Genomic DNA, 18,676 nt, shown 5'->3' with positions numbered 1-18,676 from the left:
TGTCCTAATTGAAAGCTTGAATTTACCTTTAAATTAGGACTTCTTAAAAATGACCAATGACATGAAAGCAAATATCTGAAGTTATGCTTTTCTTGTGTTTTGAGTTACCTGTGATCAACCAAGGTCTGAATATATTAAATGGAAAATTCCATAATTAAATAAATACTGAGTTTTAAAATACACACTATTTTGAATAGCATGGTGCAATGCCGCACTGCCCCCATCTTAGCCATGACTCTTTCCTTTCCAGCATACCTCTGTGCTCGTTCTCTTCTCTCTCTCTCTTTCTCTCTGTCTCTCTCAACTGCTGTTTCTCTCTCTCTCTTTCTCTCTCTCTTAGTAGCTCTCTTAACTATCAGATTGACTGTGATAGTACTACACTGTTTATGTCCAAGTAATCTCTTTTTTTTTTTCATAATGCTCTGAAGAGCAGGTGTAGTAATGTTGAAATTCAGATAGTCCAAAGAGAAGGCTTGAGGCTCAAGTGGTAGAGAGCACCTGCCTAGCCTTCAGGTCAAACCCCAAAACTCAACTCAACTCAAAACACAGATATTCCAAAGAGAAACTGTAAAGTGCTTCCTTTAAAAGAGAAGATGACAGATAATTCTGGACTTAACCAAGAAATTTTTTTAAAAAATGTATGCCAAGGTTGCTAATATCTAGAGTAAGAACAAATCTGTCCATGAAATTGCAAAGAAGGATAAAGTATCTTTTACTGTCATACTTCAAACTGCAAAAGTGCCTGGTAACTGCCTAGCTAAAATCACAAAGGCATTAAATTTGCTTGTGTATGTAGGGACAATGTAGTATATAGGATTTAATACTATGTATAGTTTCAGGCTTCCACTGGAGTCTTAAAACTTATCCTCCGAAGACAAGGGAGGTTGCCATAAATAAATGCTTCTGGCTTCTTTAACAAGTAAGACATGGAAACAATGAAATAGCAATGCAATGAGACTCTGAAAGTCTTGAAATATTTTCTATTGAAATTGCTATGTATTCTAGATATCTGAATCCTACATTTTAGCAAAATTGCAGATACTTATAATGCTGGTTAAATTATTTTCTGATTCATCGATACAATATGAACTACTTAAGAAAAAACGAATCATCTATAAAGTATTTGCATTGAAAGCTTTCTTCTTTTTGCTTTTCTTTAGAACAAATCTTTAGATTTGTTTCCTTTCATATAGACATTGAATTTCAATGCCATTTTTTCTTACAATTATGAACAATCTAATATTATTCCTGTTGCTAGGAAATAACTATTCATTTCTTTAAAAAGATCACCTATCTTCCTTTTATCAAAGGTAGAGGAAAAAATATACTAATATGTATTTTCCCTCAAACTGAAAAGCAAAAGATGTTTTGTGCTATATTATTACATATTCTTTTAGTTAAACCTAAATGAAAGAAACATTACTGGAAGACTTCAAAATTTTTTCATAGTTTTGAACATGGATATATAATTATCACCACAGAGGAATTCTTTTAGAATACATTGTTAAAATTATATTAAGAATTAAAGAAAAATGGAGAAGGGATCTCCATATTAGAAATATCAGCTTATTCAAATTTTGTATTTGCTAAATATTCAGAAGTATCGCATGTAGTTATAAAGAGAGTAACATGCACACTAATAAAATATGGAGAGGAGCTTCAGTTTGACCTTTTGACCATGAACCTGCTTCTTGGGATTTTTTTCTCTATGTCATTGGCAGCTGCTAAGAAAATTATTGACTGGGGATTTTTCATCATCCTCACTAAATAGTTGTATGACATTCAATGATACTTTGAACTAAGCTGATAAAGGTAGGAATGACAAATAAGAAAGTTGGGTTGGAGCTATTTCTCAGTCTTCTTACTGAAATGCATGAAGATTTCTAACCAATTTTCAAATAAAGAGGAGAATTTCATATAACATGCATTTGAAATAAAAATTGTCTACCTGTGTTTGTGTGGAAGAGATTACTCACAAATAAGTTGTACCTATCTCCTTGAGTGTACTTAGTAAGTGCTCTTCCTGGCATCATAAGGAGTTGGCTTAATCCCATTTTTAATTTGACTGCACACTTAATGTTAACCCTTATCACAGAACCAATTGTGCATCTGTGCCTTTTATACCAGTTTACTTTTAATCATGTTATATGCTGTGGTTATATGTATTTAAGATGTACATTTAAAAATATCAGAAGATGTCGTTAATTTATAATGTATTTGAAAGGTCATGTGTTTTTTTCATTTGTAAAAATGGGTAATTGTTGGAATAACCTTTTATGTCCCATCACAGAAGTTTATAAAGGTCTGTATTTCCTTATCTGTAATTACAATTTCAAAATCCAAGAACTTTTGAAAACAAGGATTTCAGGGGCTTAGTGACAAATTCATTTGCTTCCAAATCAAATCTAAACATTGAATCTACTTATTCCATTTAGTATAAATATTCACTAATTTTCTTGCAGAAATATTAACATGTTTGATTATGGGATTAGGGGGTGTGGCCACAGACTCTTTTGAGGGTTAATGCAGTATGATATATGCACTAAATTATTTTTCTAAAATCTGATAATTTCATAATTTTGAAACATCTGACCCCAAGGGTTTCAGATAAAGAATTTTGGATCACTATTTTGTTAAAAAATTTCAAAGGTATTATTTGTTTAAAAGTGTGAAATGCTTTTATATTCTACATAGTTTTCGCTTTGTATATTAAATGATTTTAAATGAAGAAAAAGAGGAGTTATATAGTTCAGACTAGAATATGTGAAATACATGGTATAAGCAATGCTTTATAACTTTAGTATTGACTCTGTGTGAGTGTGGTGAGGTTGTTAGCAACAGTTTAATTATGAGAACAGTTTTTTGTTTAAGAATAATATTGATTTTCAATGGAATGAAGTCATTCCTTTCAAAGTTTCTTTATTCTCCTACTTCCAGCCTAGTTTTTGTTTTCCAGTTTTTTTTTTTTTCATTTTGCAGTTCAAGGTATTGGGTCAACAAAATAAATTTTGCTAGCTTTGTAATCATTTTTCTTAAGTATGTTTATATCTACTATAGTTTTATTAAATTTTATAAGGATTCTTTGATAAGAAATGAAAGGAAAGTAATTAAAGTAATAGAAATATCACAATAATTGAAAAAACATGACAGAAATTTAGCAGACTCATTTGGGAAAAGAAATGGATTGAAGTCTGTACCAATTAGTAAGGGATTTCAAGAGCAGATAAGAGAAGGTTACAGCAAATTCAAAAGGACGTACTACCTGGGGTGAATGCCACAGATAGGTGGAGAGATATGTAAAAAAACAGAAAATGAAATGGCATTCAAATATAATATCATTTTGATAAGAAGATTTAGAATGAGGATCATTTTAAATAGATTTTGGTCCTTAGACATTTTCATAGAAAATTTGAAAAAATACAGGAAAGAAGGCAATGTATATATAAAGTAAAATTGATTTGTTATGGTGCTCAGGTAGAGAATTTGCATTTATTTTTGGAAATACTGAATAGATTAAAAGACAAATGTAAACAGTAATAAAGACACATGTGGACCAGTTTCAAAATTCTACATACATGTTATGATTATATCCGATATATATCTCATATATATACTTCAAGTGACTTTATATCTTCAAGGAAATACAGTAATGAATGGTGCTACCTGTTCCAAACAGTAATTATACTTCAACTATCATTTTAATAAGATATACCTGACTTTGTTTTTTAGCTACTTAAATGTTAGTACACAGATATTAAGGGTACTCTTTTACTTAAATTTGTTCTTTTTTACATTTTTATATAACTACAAATAATAATAATGAATTTACATCTGTTAAGCACATTAATGCTTGCTTTTCAGATGAGAAGATGGAGAGAGATGTACCTAAGGTGTTACAGTCATTAAATGGCAGGGTCAGAACCTGGCATGTCGCTCCTGGCTGGTAGACCCTGGGCATGACATACTTTCTCTTTCATGTCACAATAGATAACTATTTGTAAAAAACTAGAATCATAATTTTACAGAAGTAAATTTCTGAATTTAAGAGTTCAAAAAATACAAGGTATTTTTAATCAAACCCTAGAATTTTTCAAAAGTTTAATTTTAAATCTACATTCTCTATAGTCTTTTCTTAACATGATATAAAATATGACATACTATGGCAAAAATAATTTCTTATCTAAATATCCTGTTGTGTTTGAGGTTGGAAATTCTTATAAGAGCATTTTGATATTTGTGGTTTGCTAACAAATGGAATTTTACATTTTGTGTTTCCTTATGGTTTTTTTTGCATGTATGTTTTTTCCTTTGAAAAAACTAATTGCTTTTCTGTGGAGGACACAATGTTTCCACTTAGTTCTTGAATTTGCAGTGCTGGGGATCAAATTTAAGGGCCTTGCACATGGCTAGGCAAGTACTCTACCACTGAGGCAAATTCCTAGATCAGTACTTGAATTTTGGTGCTAATGTTACAACAATTAAATATACCAGTCAAATTGTTAATTTAGCAAGTTGCACTTCACAAGTAAGTTTTCTCAAGAGTTATTATCTTTCTTTGAAAAAAAGCTAACAATTTGTTCCTTCAAGTGCATGACACAGCAATTTCTTCCTAATATTTTTATATGCAAGTGTCAACAATTTTGTAACTGTCTTTGCATTACAAAAATAACCAAAGGGGAATATTTAAAAATTGCCTGATGGTATAACTTCCAATATTAACAATTTTGTGAAATGTAGATTGAAATATTCAGGATAGACATAGCTAATTTACTTATGAAAATATCAATGAGTTAAAAATATAATCACATCTTAGATTTTTAAAATCTAATTAATCTTTCAACAAATTTCAGTATAGAAGATCAACCATCAGTACAAATTCCAGTATGAGTTCTAAGATTTTTTTTTATTTATTGTTGTGCAGAGTGGGGACACATTGTAGCATTCACAAAAGTTCTTACAATATATCAAATATATCATACTTGAATTCAGTCCTTCCTTAATTTTCTTTTATTCCTCCTTCCCCCCAATCCTTGGAATAGTTTCAGCAGGTATCATTTTTCCATTTGCATACATGTATACATAGTATTTGCAAGGTATTTACCCTGCTACACTTTTTCCTACCTTCCCCACCCCCCCCCACACTGGTACCAACCCACCCAAACAAGACTCATTCCACCCAGGAATTGTAAAAACAAGAAAAAAAAATGTCATGTTTGTTGGTTTAAGATAGCTACCCAGAGTTTCCTCATGCTATTCCATGTATGTATGTATTATAACCTGAGTTAGTTCATCTCTACTTTTCTTCTCTCTACCTTAGTCCCTCTTCTCATGGTTGCTTCAGTAGATTTAAAAATTCTGTTTTCATTCTTGTGTAGAGAGTACATGAACCATATTCACCTTCTTAACTTCCTTTTTTTTCATCCCCCCTTGTATGTGACCTCTCTTAAAGTGACCTGTTTTGCACATTATTGCTGTATTTCCTTATTTTTAATATAAATTTTTAACACTTGTCATTTTGGGGAACATTAGTGCAACGTAGAAATTGTTTACTTGCTATACTTTCCTCATCAGGCAGAAAAGGGCCAATAACCAGTATTTCCATTCATATCAATGGCTTTATAATTTTGGAACAAAATGGGACTTTGTAAGTTTGTTGACATAATTTATTTCGATGTTGGATATAAAATCATTATTTACACTTCAAAATTATACTGTCAGTTATAGAATTTTCAGTTTCTTGGTCTGTTTTGCACCAATAAACTTTATCCATGTAATAAGATACTGGCAAAATGTTCATAGAAATGACAGTGGTAAATATTCTTGAGCTCTTAATGCATGCCAAGGGTATTCTAACTTATTCATATAATTATTTAATTCTCACAGCACTATTAATGGTTGAAGTTAAATACTTTTTCTAAGGTCACACCATTAGGAAATAGAAAGCCAGGCAACCACACATAGCTTGTCCTCAGAGCACAAATTTCCCACCATAGCCTCTCTAAATCATTCAATCCTAGGATGTGACTTCATTTTAGGCATTGTTAATTTAAAAACTTTTTAAGAAACAAATTGAACCTTAGCTGATATTTAACCTTATTATCAAAAGACTTAACTAGTCTTTATTATGCTGACACCAATCTCCTAAAATAAAATAGTTCTGACCTTATAAGGTTTGAATGTTTCATTGTGATATGACATTTCAGATTCTTGGGAATAATTGCTCTGCTATTTTATTTTAATTACTATGCATAACATCTAGTGGAATAAGAAATTCTTCTTCCATCAAAATTGAACTATCAGATATGCATTTGGTAATGAATCTTGTAGTTTAAAATATTTGGCTTGTTTTATTTATTTTGTCACTGACAGTAACCCTGTGATGTTGGCATAAGATAGGTCAACTCTCCCAGTGATTTCATTTTAGGCATTATTATAGTTTCATATTTTAAGTTTGTATATTATGGAAAAGAAAGGGAGAGACAAAACAAAATTTATGTTCCTTTAGAAATTATAAAACATGCCAGGGTACTCTAAAACTCACACTTAGACAAGCTGGTAATAGTTGTAATTTAGTGGGAAAACAGAACAGCCATGCTGAACATATTCTCCAGCAGTCTCTGGTTATTCATTGGTAGGCTTCAGTACTGTGTCCCTACCACATCCTGCTGTCATACTGCACAGTTATGGAATATTTCAGGAAACATGTATTTGCTTTATATCTCCTATTAGCCAAGTCTCTTGCCTTTGTGAAATGTAAATTGCACCTGGCAGCTCTCCACTATGCATGGTCTGCTCCTAGAAAGTAGAAAACTTAAATTCTACATATAAATCAAATTTAGTGGTCATACTATAACTTGCAAGGTGATACTCCAGGGCCCTAGAAATATAACATATGCAGAGTTTCGTATGCCTTGAGATGATGCAGATTTAGAGTGAATTAGGAGGCTGTGAAATTAGAAAAGAGACTAACTCTTATTTCAAAAAATGAATGAGCAGGTGCAGTATGTCACTTTTATTTCAATTTTGGAAACTTCATTACAATGATGGTATCATTTGGAGAAGAACAATGCCTACCAAGCATAAAAACTCTACTAGTTTTAAGATGAATGGTTCCACCAGGAGTAACTCACTGAAGAGTCATACTTCCTTTCTCTTGGAAGCCTTTGCCCTCTAGTACACTTTCTAAAGCTGTGTAAAAAGAACACAGTATGGAATACAAGTTCTCTCATCAGAATTAACTTGGGAGAGAATTTTGAGACCCATATTCTCAGCCACCACCTCAGACAGTCTAATTCAGAACTGCGGGAAGGGGTGAGGCAGTAGTGAGAATGTGTTTTTGAAATGTATGAAAAGATATATTAAAATTACTCTGCTCATTCTAATAGCCATTTGGGAATCCCTGTTGTAACCTAGTAATGGTTTAGACACTGTTTGAAGATTTAGCTTTACCACTTACTGGCTTTTCAAAACCTAATTTCCTCCTTATTTGATGAACTGTTGAGGGGTATGAGATACATTACATGTCAACTGCCTTGCAAAGTACTTGAACCTGTTATCAGGTTTCTTAAATCAATAGAAAACAGTATTATAATCATCATCAGCTATGAATGTGAGGTAGTGATTACAGATAATACTTCTTTAGTCTGGGCATAGAGGGATTACATTCTTGCTAAAAATTAATCCTCTAGAACCAGTATGGAAGTTGGAACTTGAGTCATAAATCCTTTCTCCTTTCCACTTGAATCTTTGTATCCATACATATCTATATAGACATATAAGTTTATCTATCTATTCTATTATTCTATCTATCTACCTATCTAACTATCTATCTACTGTGATCTCCACAGCAAAATTCCAAAAGATGATCAGTAAGTTAAAAGTATATGTGTTTTTTTTTTCATAGTATTCAACATGATACTCTGTTTGGGCAGTTTTCTCTATTTGCTTAAAGTAAGTCATTCCAAGACTAGGGAGCATGGCTCAAGTGGTAGAGCACTTGCCTAGAAAGCACAAGGCCCTGAGTTCAAATACAAATACTACAAAAAAAGTAAACCATTCCATTTTCTAAAAGCATTCCTAATTACTCTGCTACTCCATAGTTTACATCTATGAATCTGGCTCTTTATTCCTTACTACATTTGTCTATCATTGGCAGGGCAACTCTATGCAGAGGTAGTTGAGAGGGATAGAATTTATGTATTTTTTTGGTGTTCCTTCACTTTTGCCATATGTTTCTTTCAAACACTAGTATTACAAACTCTGCGGACTCTGTATTCAGCTCTGTCAAAATGTTAGACTCAGGGACTAAGCTACATGGCTTTGTTGTGATGACTGGTTACTTACCGTGCAGCTGGGAACAAGCTTTTAGATTTTCCATGCCTTGATTTCTACAAATACTAAAGAAGTGTGTGTTATATAAAAATTCTTGATATGTATTATTATAATTTGTATGTTCAATTGTTTAATTCATACTAGAATACACATGACTGATTCAGGAGTACACATAGAAAATTTACTAACTTTCTTCTGGTTTCTGTCAATTTTCCAGCAACTTTCTTACCACTTCCTCTTCTTTTTTAAACCCCAATAAAAATTTAGGCATCTTCTGTATATGCCATTATTTTCCCTACTTTAGCAAATGTCATTTGCTTTGCTAGAGAATACATATTTTTTTTCTTCTTCTGTCTAACTAGCACTCACTTTACAAATTCAACTTACATTGCACCTTTTCCAACCACCTTTCCCAGTATCTTTTTCTCCTGTGCTCTTGTAAGTCTTATCATACACTAAAATTGCTAGTCTAGTTCTCTGCATTTCCAAAGATGGCTTGATGTTGCTTAATTGAAAAAAAATGTTTTTCACCTTACAAAATTTCTATATATTTGATAAATGACTTGCTTGAATTGTTTCTTAGACTGCCTACGTGTTAACATTCACACATTATTTTCTATAACAAGGAAAGATTCAGATAGAATCAGTTCCTACTTTTAGGCTGTCTCTTATAACCTAAAAGTGTTGTTTATAATTTATTCTGCCAAATTACTCCATGCAAAATATTTCCCAAGTAGGGAGAAGAACATTCATCTGATATTAAATCCATGTGTACCCAAGATTATAAAAGTAGTCAAATTCCTGCTTTTAAATCTAAAATAGAGTGCCAAATTCAATAAGTCATTTGGTTCCATGAAGAACCTTGTTGGGTCAATAATCAATATCAATGGCTAGGATGATATGCAGACATTTATAATAACTTTTTTTGTACAATCTTAAAAACACCAAAGCCAGGTGGCATGACGATAATCACAGCTATTTGGCAGCTGAAGCAGGAGGCTCACCTAAGCTCAGGTGTTCATGACTAGCCTGGACAATAAAACAAGACCGTGGCTCAAAACAAACAAATATATAAATAAAAGAAAAAAAGTAAAGTGATATATAGAGACTTGATTTTGAGTGTAAAAGCATGCTTAGCATGCTGCTGCAAAAGATCCCTGTCTTGTCTAAGAATCAAAAATCTGTAACAAAGAAGACTTTTTACATCACAATTGCCTTCAAACATAGTGATTTATGTCTAGTAAAATTCTTGAGCTTTAAAGCTCTGAGAGAAATTAAAACGAGTCTTCCACTTTACTTGGTAAGTAAAATTGATCCTTAATGATAAAGTTAACATCTTAAAGTATGAAATTAAAAAGCATACCTCAAAGTACTTAATATGGGTAATTAGTAAAGGCAGCATGATCTCCACTGTTGCTGCGAAAAGTATGCCACTTAGGTACTGAATGCATATATGAACCAAATCCTGTTTCCCACTGGAAAACTTGTAACTGTAGCCCAGCACTTTATCCAGAAGTAACACTATTGAGGAGTATTTGTATTTTTCATGAGAAAAATTACTTGATCTAAGTTGTCCATGCCTGTTCTATCCTGGATGGTTTTTCATTAAGGAGGAGCTGGGGAAAGATGTTTTTTTTCACAGATATTCACTCCTTTTTGCCCTTGCAAGTTAGTGCTTTCTGAGTATTCAAGAACTGATGGTTTTACACTACCTACACTCTTTTCCTATTATATGTTTGAGAAAGATGCAATAGTTTAGTGGGTGTTTTATTCCTTTGCTGAATTTTCTTAGTGTCTCTGACAAAAGAGAGGAACAAATTGGGACATTACTTTCTTCATTGCATATGTTGAAAGTGGTGAAATGACTACCAGGATTTTTAACAGCAAATTGTAAGTATAACAATTTTCTGTACCATATTTCAGTGGTACAGAAAATAATGGCAAGCTCCTGATTAATATCATCACATATTAATAACATCTAACTAACCTTCCATTGAAGCATTGCCACTGGATTATATGATCTTTGCATAAATTTCAACATGATAAAAGGAAACTGCACGCTAATGTATTTTTGCTTTAATTTTCATTAGAAATTCATTCACCTACAGAAATTTGCTGCTTGTTTACAAAGATGCTTGACTACATCAATAAGAATTTTTTTCCAAATGGGATAATGTGTATTTTGTTGTAAAATCTTATAGGAGGAAGTACTTTGAGTCTTAGAATAATCCACAAAACAATATATGCATTTCAAATCATATTTAATTGCTGATTAAAATCCTAACAATTATAAAGGAACCAGAAATGAATGCTATCAACCTTACTAGGTATGTAAATATAGCACTGAGAAGGAGAAACTGGGTGACTGTGAATTTGGGGAAGAGAAAAAACACAAATATGTGATCATGGAATATAAATGCTTGGTCTTAAATATCTGAAATTCAGATTTTTAAGTGCCAGTTTTTATTTAAGTGCCAGTGGTTAAATTATGTGCTTAAGGAGACATGATTCTGGCTTTTGGAAGTTCTGTGAGTAAATTTTGTTCTAATCGGCAACTTGAGTTTTTCATAAATCAGTATTTCTCAGAAATGACCACTGACATAAAAGCAAGTAAGTGAATGCTTCTGGCTACTTAAAAAGTTAAAATGGCCGGGTGGCAGTGGCTCACGCCTATAGTCCTATCTACTCAGGAGGCAGAGATCAGAAGGACCTAGGTTCAAAGCCGGTCTGGGCAAATATTTCATGAGACCCTATCTTGAAAAAACTCATCACTAAAACAGGTTGGTGGAGTGGCTTAAGGTATAGGCTCTGAGTTCAAATCCCAGTACCGTCAAAAATAAAATTAAGAAATGGCAAAATATCATACCAACACAATGTAACTCTGAAGCCTAGAATGTTCCCTGAGATTTTGATGCCTGTTAGAGTCCTACATTTTAGAAGTAATAATAATATCTGGTATTTTGTGTGTTATAATTTATGAAATATTTATAGCTATCTTAGTAGTAAATCTCATTAAGCTGGTAGTTATATAATATAGCTAATTAATAACGTAGTTATTTTCCCATTATCATGTGAAGAAATGTATGCCATTTACATGTAGAAGTACCTAGGACTGTCTGAGGACATTCCTCTTCTCTCTTCACTGAATTATCATTAAGTGGCAATCATGGTCCCCTGCACAGATCCTCGTGCTTTGTGACATGAGTTAGTTTCCCACTTAGATGGACCTCAAACAGCATTCTAGATGTGTCCGTAATCTCCTGGTACTGTTTTACAATTAGTGGAAACAACAATTTTTCAATCATCTGCAACAGTATCCTGAACCATATTAGAAAATTACTTTTTTCTTGTTCCCATAGCTTCCCAAGGACTACCTTTAGAATTTTTTTCTTTTATTTTCTCTCTTCCCTTTTGTGCACTGTCACCATCTTTGATCAGATGCCATCGAGATACCAGCTACCTGCAGCATAAATACAATCTAGTCATCCCCCTGATTAAAGCCCTTCAATGTCTCCCTGTACAAATGTCTCCAAAGACATTGATGATACTCTTTTTTTGTTTGTTTTTGCCTTCTTTTTTTATTGTTGTGCTGAGCGGGGGTACATTGTGGTATTTACAAAAGTTCTTATAATATCTCTAATATATCATACTTGAATTCACCCCCTCCACCATTATCCTTTACTCCCCTTCCCTCATTCTTGGGATAGTTTCAACAGGTATTATTTTTCCATTCACATACATTTATACACATATGTTCCATAATCACTTTACTACGCCCTTTATCCACTTCCTCTGCCCTCCATTGATATCAATCCCCACAGGCATGACCTATTCCTTCCTCCTGTCCTCTGATTTTCTAAAAGAGAAAAAAACTAACATTTCTGCTTGTTTAAGATAGCTACACAGGGAGTTTTCTTGTGACACTTCCATGTATATACGTATTATAGCCCAAATTGTTTCATCTCCTCTATTTTTCTTCTTTCTACCTTAGCCCCTTTCTTATGGTAATTTCAGCTGGTTTAAAAAATCTATATTAATTATTGTATAGAGAGGACACCAACCATATTCACCGTCTTAACTTCCTTATTTTATCTTCCCTCTCTTGTGTGTGACTTCCCCTTAGAGTGACCTGTTTTTCATAATGTTGCTTTAGTAGGATCAATGATCCCCTTTATTAACTTCTCACATCTTTCTTCCCTTCCTATTTTAAATAGTGCACGAAAATAATATTACATTTCTCATGGTTTTAAGCCTGACAACTTGTACTTTTTGTGATTTGTTCATCTACCAAAAGAACACATGATTTTGTGGAAACTTCCTAGAGAGAGTATTTTCTAGTCAGAAAGATATGGAAGATGTTTACAAGTTTCCCAGGAAACAGTGTTCAGGAGAATTTCAGAGAGTAAATTCAGTGTATGCCTATTGTTGTAAGACGTAAGTATACTGTATTTGAGAAATAAATCTGAGGAGGGATCCAAAACATTAAGAGGCTCATCCTAATTTTATGCTAAAAATAACACTTATAAATTCACTCAATCAACAAATATTCATTGAGATGGATGCGGTTTGAAGTTTTCTAGGTGTTGTAGTTGCAGCAGTCACACACACACACACACACACACACACACACACACACACACAATGAGCAGTACCTTCCCTTGTGACTCTTAAGACAAATAATCACACAAATAAATCTAATATTGCACCTGTAATTAAGGAATACATGAAGTGCATGATTCTATAAAAATCCATCATGGGAGGTGGCATGAGGAGGTCAGGGAATGTTTTCTTATGGAAGAAAAAATGAGCAGGAATTTATTTCAACAATAGAAATCAAATTTGAAAGAAATGAAAATAAATGTTGATAGCTTTATATTTTAAATATGCACAGAATCCAGTTACTTCTCACCACCTCCATAGCTGCAGATTGCATCCAAGGCCTTCTCTTCCTTGAATCTCCATACCTGGGCTAATTCTGAATCCTACCAGGCTCTCCTGCTTCTGAATTAGTTCTTTTTAGGTCTACTCTCAAACAGTAGCTGAAATGATCCCATTAAAACCCAAGTAAAGTCATGTCACACTCTACTCAAAGCAATCTGGGATGGCTTCCCATATGAAGCAGAGAAAAAGCTAAAATCCTAATAAGACCTAAAATCCTTTACTTTATCCTATCCCTGTTACCACTGACCACATTCCCATTACTCCACTGTTTATTCACCTTGTACCAGGCACAGTGTGCAAAAGTCTGCTCAGCTCTTCTTAAACACCTTATTCACCTCAGCATTTTGCTCACTGCTCTGTCCAGAATGCTGTTTCTCTCGGTTGCTTCATATCTTTGGTCAAATTATGACTATTCTGATCACTCTCTGTAATACTGTGAGCATATACTCCTCTCCAGTCCAAAAATATCTTACCCTTTCTATCTCCTTTATTTTTCTTCATAGCACTCATCATCAGTCTTAAACCCCATGATGCTTATGTATTTATGAGCTGTCACCATGCTACCAGAATATGAACTCCATGGTTTTCACCTATTATTTTGATCAGAGATAGTCATCTATTATTTCATTGCTCAATCCCATTTCAGGATGCATGTCTGGCTTAACCATAGCAGAAGGTTAATGAATATTTTTGAGTATACAAATGAGAAGGTGAATGAAAAGAAAAAAGAGGAGAGCTAAACACAGAGGTAAGAAAACATACAAAAGATTTGTGTTATCATAGACCTAGAAATAACAATAATGGGCAAAGATCAATTTTTGTGGTGGACCTATCAGTTAGAAGATTCCAATAGTATCTTGAATAAGGCAGGAAATAGAACCAGAGGGGTTCAAGAGCTGTTTAATATAATTTGAGAGTAGACTAGATGGGGAAGATGGATGGATGGCAGGTAGATTTCAACAGATACACTTTTGTGGATATACTGGGTTTAGGTGCTTTGGCCACAACCAAGAGAAGCATCAAGATGCCAGTTTACATATAATCTAAAACTGAGCTGAAGACTGATATTTACAGGTGACTTGAAGCAATAAATTTAAGTGTATACAGAGGTTCATCCTCTAAGAGTCTTTAGGACCAGAATGAAGTACTCAGAGCTACAGAAGACTATTATGCTCATAGTTCAACTTGCTCAAGTCTTAGTGTTGAAAGGTCTAATAATATCCCTAGTATGGTCCTCTAGACTAAAATATACCAACAACTTTTACTGTGTCATTCCCAGTCTGTCCGCTTTCCTTTAGACTTCCACATATCTTTCTGGAACACCCTACCACCATCTCCCATTCCCCCCTGCCACATCTATGTTGTGAGCATTAGCCTGGGAGCCATTGGACACTTCCAGACAGCTCCCAGAGCGGGTAGTCCCCCACTCCTTAACAGACTAAGGAAAGCCAAGGGAGAAGATTCATTTAGTTTAGGTAAGTTATTTAACCTCTGAGTCTGTTTTTCTTTTAACTGTTGATTACTTGTCCAAAAAACTCTTGAAGGGTAGGGAATTTTCTGCTTTATCTCTGTACTATATTCCTTACAAGTATCTGTCCTTGCCTGAGGAGCTCAGTAAAGGTTTGGGCAAGTGAAAAAACATTTAAATGTGTGTAGTATCCTAATCCAGAGCCTCTCAAACTTCAATGCTCATGTAAATTGTCTACATATTTTGTTACAACACAGATTGAATAGGGCAGGAATGTGCCTAACATTCTGTTTCGATAAGCTTTCTGTTGGTCATTTATTATACTGCTAGTCCTTGCATGATATTTTGATTAATAATTTACTTATAATATCTAGTTATTCTGAAAGGATAATAAAGACCTCAAACAAAACAAAGGATCCATTATCATCTTTATTGTCTGAAAATAATGTACATATAGAATATAATGCAATAAAAATAATAATTTTATGCTCACCAAAATTTTAATAATGATTGTTTCGGTATAATTACATGTAGTTTAAATTTTGATGGTCTTCTGCAATTTTGACTTGTCTTCTATATTTTATAAGTAAAAATAATCCAGTGTAAAAATGTTAGAATAAAGAACTATTTTTTTTAATGTGACCTACTTTTTACCCTAAGCTATATATTGGGTTGAATTGCAAGTTAGAAGGTTTTGAAATTAAAATAAATTTGAACCAGATGCCTATCTCTTCCTGTGCCACAAATGACAGTATTTTAAGCATGGACAGATTGTTCCTTTAAGTTACCTCTTGCTCTGAATCCCACTAAATTTTCTGTTTATATTCTAATTTTCTGCTCTAAGCATGACTGTTTATGTAATGTGTTTTCTAATTTCCACTGCTTTGGTTCCTTTAGTTTATAAATTATGAAAAGACAAGGTTGTATGAATAAAGTTTTAAGTTAAAACTGGGCATGGAGTACCATGGTCATTAGCAAATAATGAAGAGCTTAAAACTAAAAGATAGCAGCTATTGTATAGCAATATCTTAGGCATTTCTGTCTCCCGGGACTTTTCACCAGCCATGGAGAGCGGATTATGAGAAGCCTATGAGAACTGGACATAAGCAAGGCGAGATGCAGTGCAGCTGCTTTTCCTAAGACGTTTATCTGTAGACTGAGATTGGCACAGCCCAGGACACAGAAGAGGAAAATGCATGACAGCTGCTTCTCCTAAATTAAGGGAAGCAAGATGGCAAGTTGCTCCTGTTACAATGTCATGCCCCTCCCTGAGAACTGCTGCTCCACCTTGTTTACCACTGGGTATAAAAGATTTGCTGAAGGACACAAGGCTTTTGCTTTTGGACTTTTGGGGTTTTGGGCTTTTGACTTTTGGATGAAAGGAGGCTTTTTGATGTGGGAGGCTTTTTGATGTGGGAGGCTTTGGAAGGGAAAAGGATTGCTGAAGAGAAAAGAATTGCTAAAGAGAAAGTGCTGGAGGAAGATTGCTGAAGGTGTAAAATGAATTGAAGGGAGGATTGCTGAAGGGAAAAAAGTTGTAAAAGAAGAATTGCTACAGGGGAATTGCTAGCAAGTCTAAAGGCCTAGACTTTAAGAAAGCTAAAGAGAGGACATGGGACAGTGTGAGTCTACACCAAGAACTTTATACATAGGGTTTAAAAAAGCTAAGCTAAAGAAAAGCTAACGAGAACAGTGCAAGTCTAAGGACTGAGACTTTAAGAGTTATGCATATGCAGTTTTTAGATGTGGCTGTTGTTTGCAAGTCTGAGCACCAAGACTTTAGGAAAGCTAATTAGAGAATATGGGACAGTGCAAGTCTGGGGGCAAAGACTTTAAGAGGGATTATGCTAAAGAACAGCTAAGAGAAAAGATGGGACAGAGTGAGTCTAAGGAAACAGGTTTTAAAGAAGAGTGAAGAAAGGTTTTAAAGAAGACTTTAGAAACAAGGTTTTAAAGAATTGTAAAGGAGCAAAGCCTTAAAGAATAAAGATAGAGAAAAGAAGCAGAGTAAAATGAAGAGAATAATAGAGAAAAGAAGCAATGAGGGTTGTGCATCTCCACCAGAGTGCCCAACACACCTGGCCCCAACTTTCTGTCTATCTGTCTATCCTGTGTCCTTTCTGCATCTCCTGTCACTGCCCAGTTTACCCCAGTTAGGTTCAGTAATAACCAGGAGCAAGAGAAAGCGCACTCCAACCAGCTATAGGAGAGAAGCCATAGAGAAATACAGAAGGAAGCCACTGCTGAATCACAGCCCCTCACTCTCCCTGTACTGCTCAGCTTTCATCAGATGCCCAGTTGACCAGTTATTTTGCAATGGGTGTGAATCTTTTGGAAAAAAACCAGAATAAGAAAATAGTGAAACTTTATTTCTGTTATTTTCTTTCTTTCTCTGTTTCTGCTTAACTGAGAAATAATTACTTCTGTCCATGACAGAAAACTCAGTCTGATTATTAGGAGTAATTAGGTCACTTTTGGATTGGGTACAGAATTGGTTTGGGGTTTCTTTCTGTCGATTCCAGATTTTCCTATGATCCATGCTTCCTTAGCAAACCGAGTCTCCCTGGCCTCTTCCTCTCAGTGTACTTTACTTAAATACCTTCCTATTCCTTTTGAGGAACACGGAAGCCCTTGACATCTTTCTTAAACCTTATTGGGGACAGGGAAACATCCCACTGTTTCATTTCCTCAATTATTATTGAAGTACTAATCAAATGTAATTTTAAATATGTGTTTCTCACTATATTTCTGTCTTTCAAATTAGTACCCTAAACCAGATTCTTCTGCTGTGGTATCCCCTGAAACTTATCTGTGGATTCTCTGCTCTGAAACAGTGCTCTTCAAACTAGAGTACAGTGCTCAAATTCCATGCTCTGAGTCCTTGATGAAAATCCACAGTTAATGTTCCATGAACAAACAATTTCTGCTTAAGAGCCTATTAAATAACAAAATTATTTTTTGAAACTATATCTTGAACAATTACTGATTTATATAGCCTTTATAAACCTCTCAACTCTAAATATTACTGATTCAAATTGTATAGGGACACACGGCAATTTCAAATATCCAGCTGCAAACAAAGATTATAATTTTCTGTTTTAATGAAGAGGCTATCATTAGTCATAAGGAACTGCCATGTGTCTAGGTCAAAAAGGAATAAATATCAGAAAATCATAATTAATCCATCACCATGAAAATTATTTTTTAATATTCTAACAGTGCTTTATTTCTATATTTTTATAATAAAATATCCATTATATCTTCTTTAGTTCAGAATGTGTTATTTTCATAGTGAAATATTTCTATTAAGATGCATAGAAAAATTATAATAAATACTTATTATAATTCTGAGGCCAACTATTAGAATAATAACATCATGCTTTGTATTGTCTTTGTCATAATGAATTAGAAATTATTTAAAATATAGCTTCATTAGCTATATAGAAACAAAAAAAATTTATTTGAATGCAATCAATTCTACCTTAGAGTAAAATGAAAGAAAACACACATCTTAACTCATATCTAAGCCAATAATAAGCTTTATAACATACAGAGAAGCAAGCTTTCAAGATTCTAATAATGCAAACACAAGTTTCCATAGGAACTCTAAGGAAACATTGAAGCTGTTAGTTTTAGCAAATTATTATTGACTTTAGAAAAGATGTTATATCTTATGTCATGTAAATGCAGTTTACTTTGTCACCAAGATTGCCCTTTATTCATAGGGATCCTTTAGGAGATAGAATATTTATTTACCTTTACATTCACATATCTTTGACTTTTATTAATGTTACTACATAAACTAGTTATGCCTTTTGGATATCACAAATTCTACATTTTTAATAGAAGGAGATGTAGTTCCTAAAAGTCTCCTAAAGAAATACATTTTAGGTCACTTTTACATTTGGAAAAATTAATAGTATATTCCAGGGTCAT

The 18,676-nt window shown here is 33.6% G+C and overlaps 1 protein-coding gene across 1 annotated transcript in view; it reads left to right on the top strand.

The window, feature by feature from the left end:
• Positions 1 to 18,676, top strand: part of Sgcz (sarcoglycan zeta) — a 1,041,297-nt gene that overhangs the window by 211,031 nt on the left and 811,590 nt on the right. The window lies entirely within an intron of this gene.

Source organism: Castor canadensis, chromosome 14 (assembly GCF_047511655.1).
Source record: "Castor canadensis chromosome 14, mCasCan1.hap1v2, whole genome shotgun sequence".
Lineage (NCBI taxonomy): Eukaryota > Metazoa > Chordata > Mammalia > Rodentia > Castoridae > Castor > Castor canadensis.
Note: the sequence above shows the minus strand (reverse complement) of the source record. Positions and strands in the feature narration are given on the sequence as shown.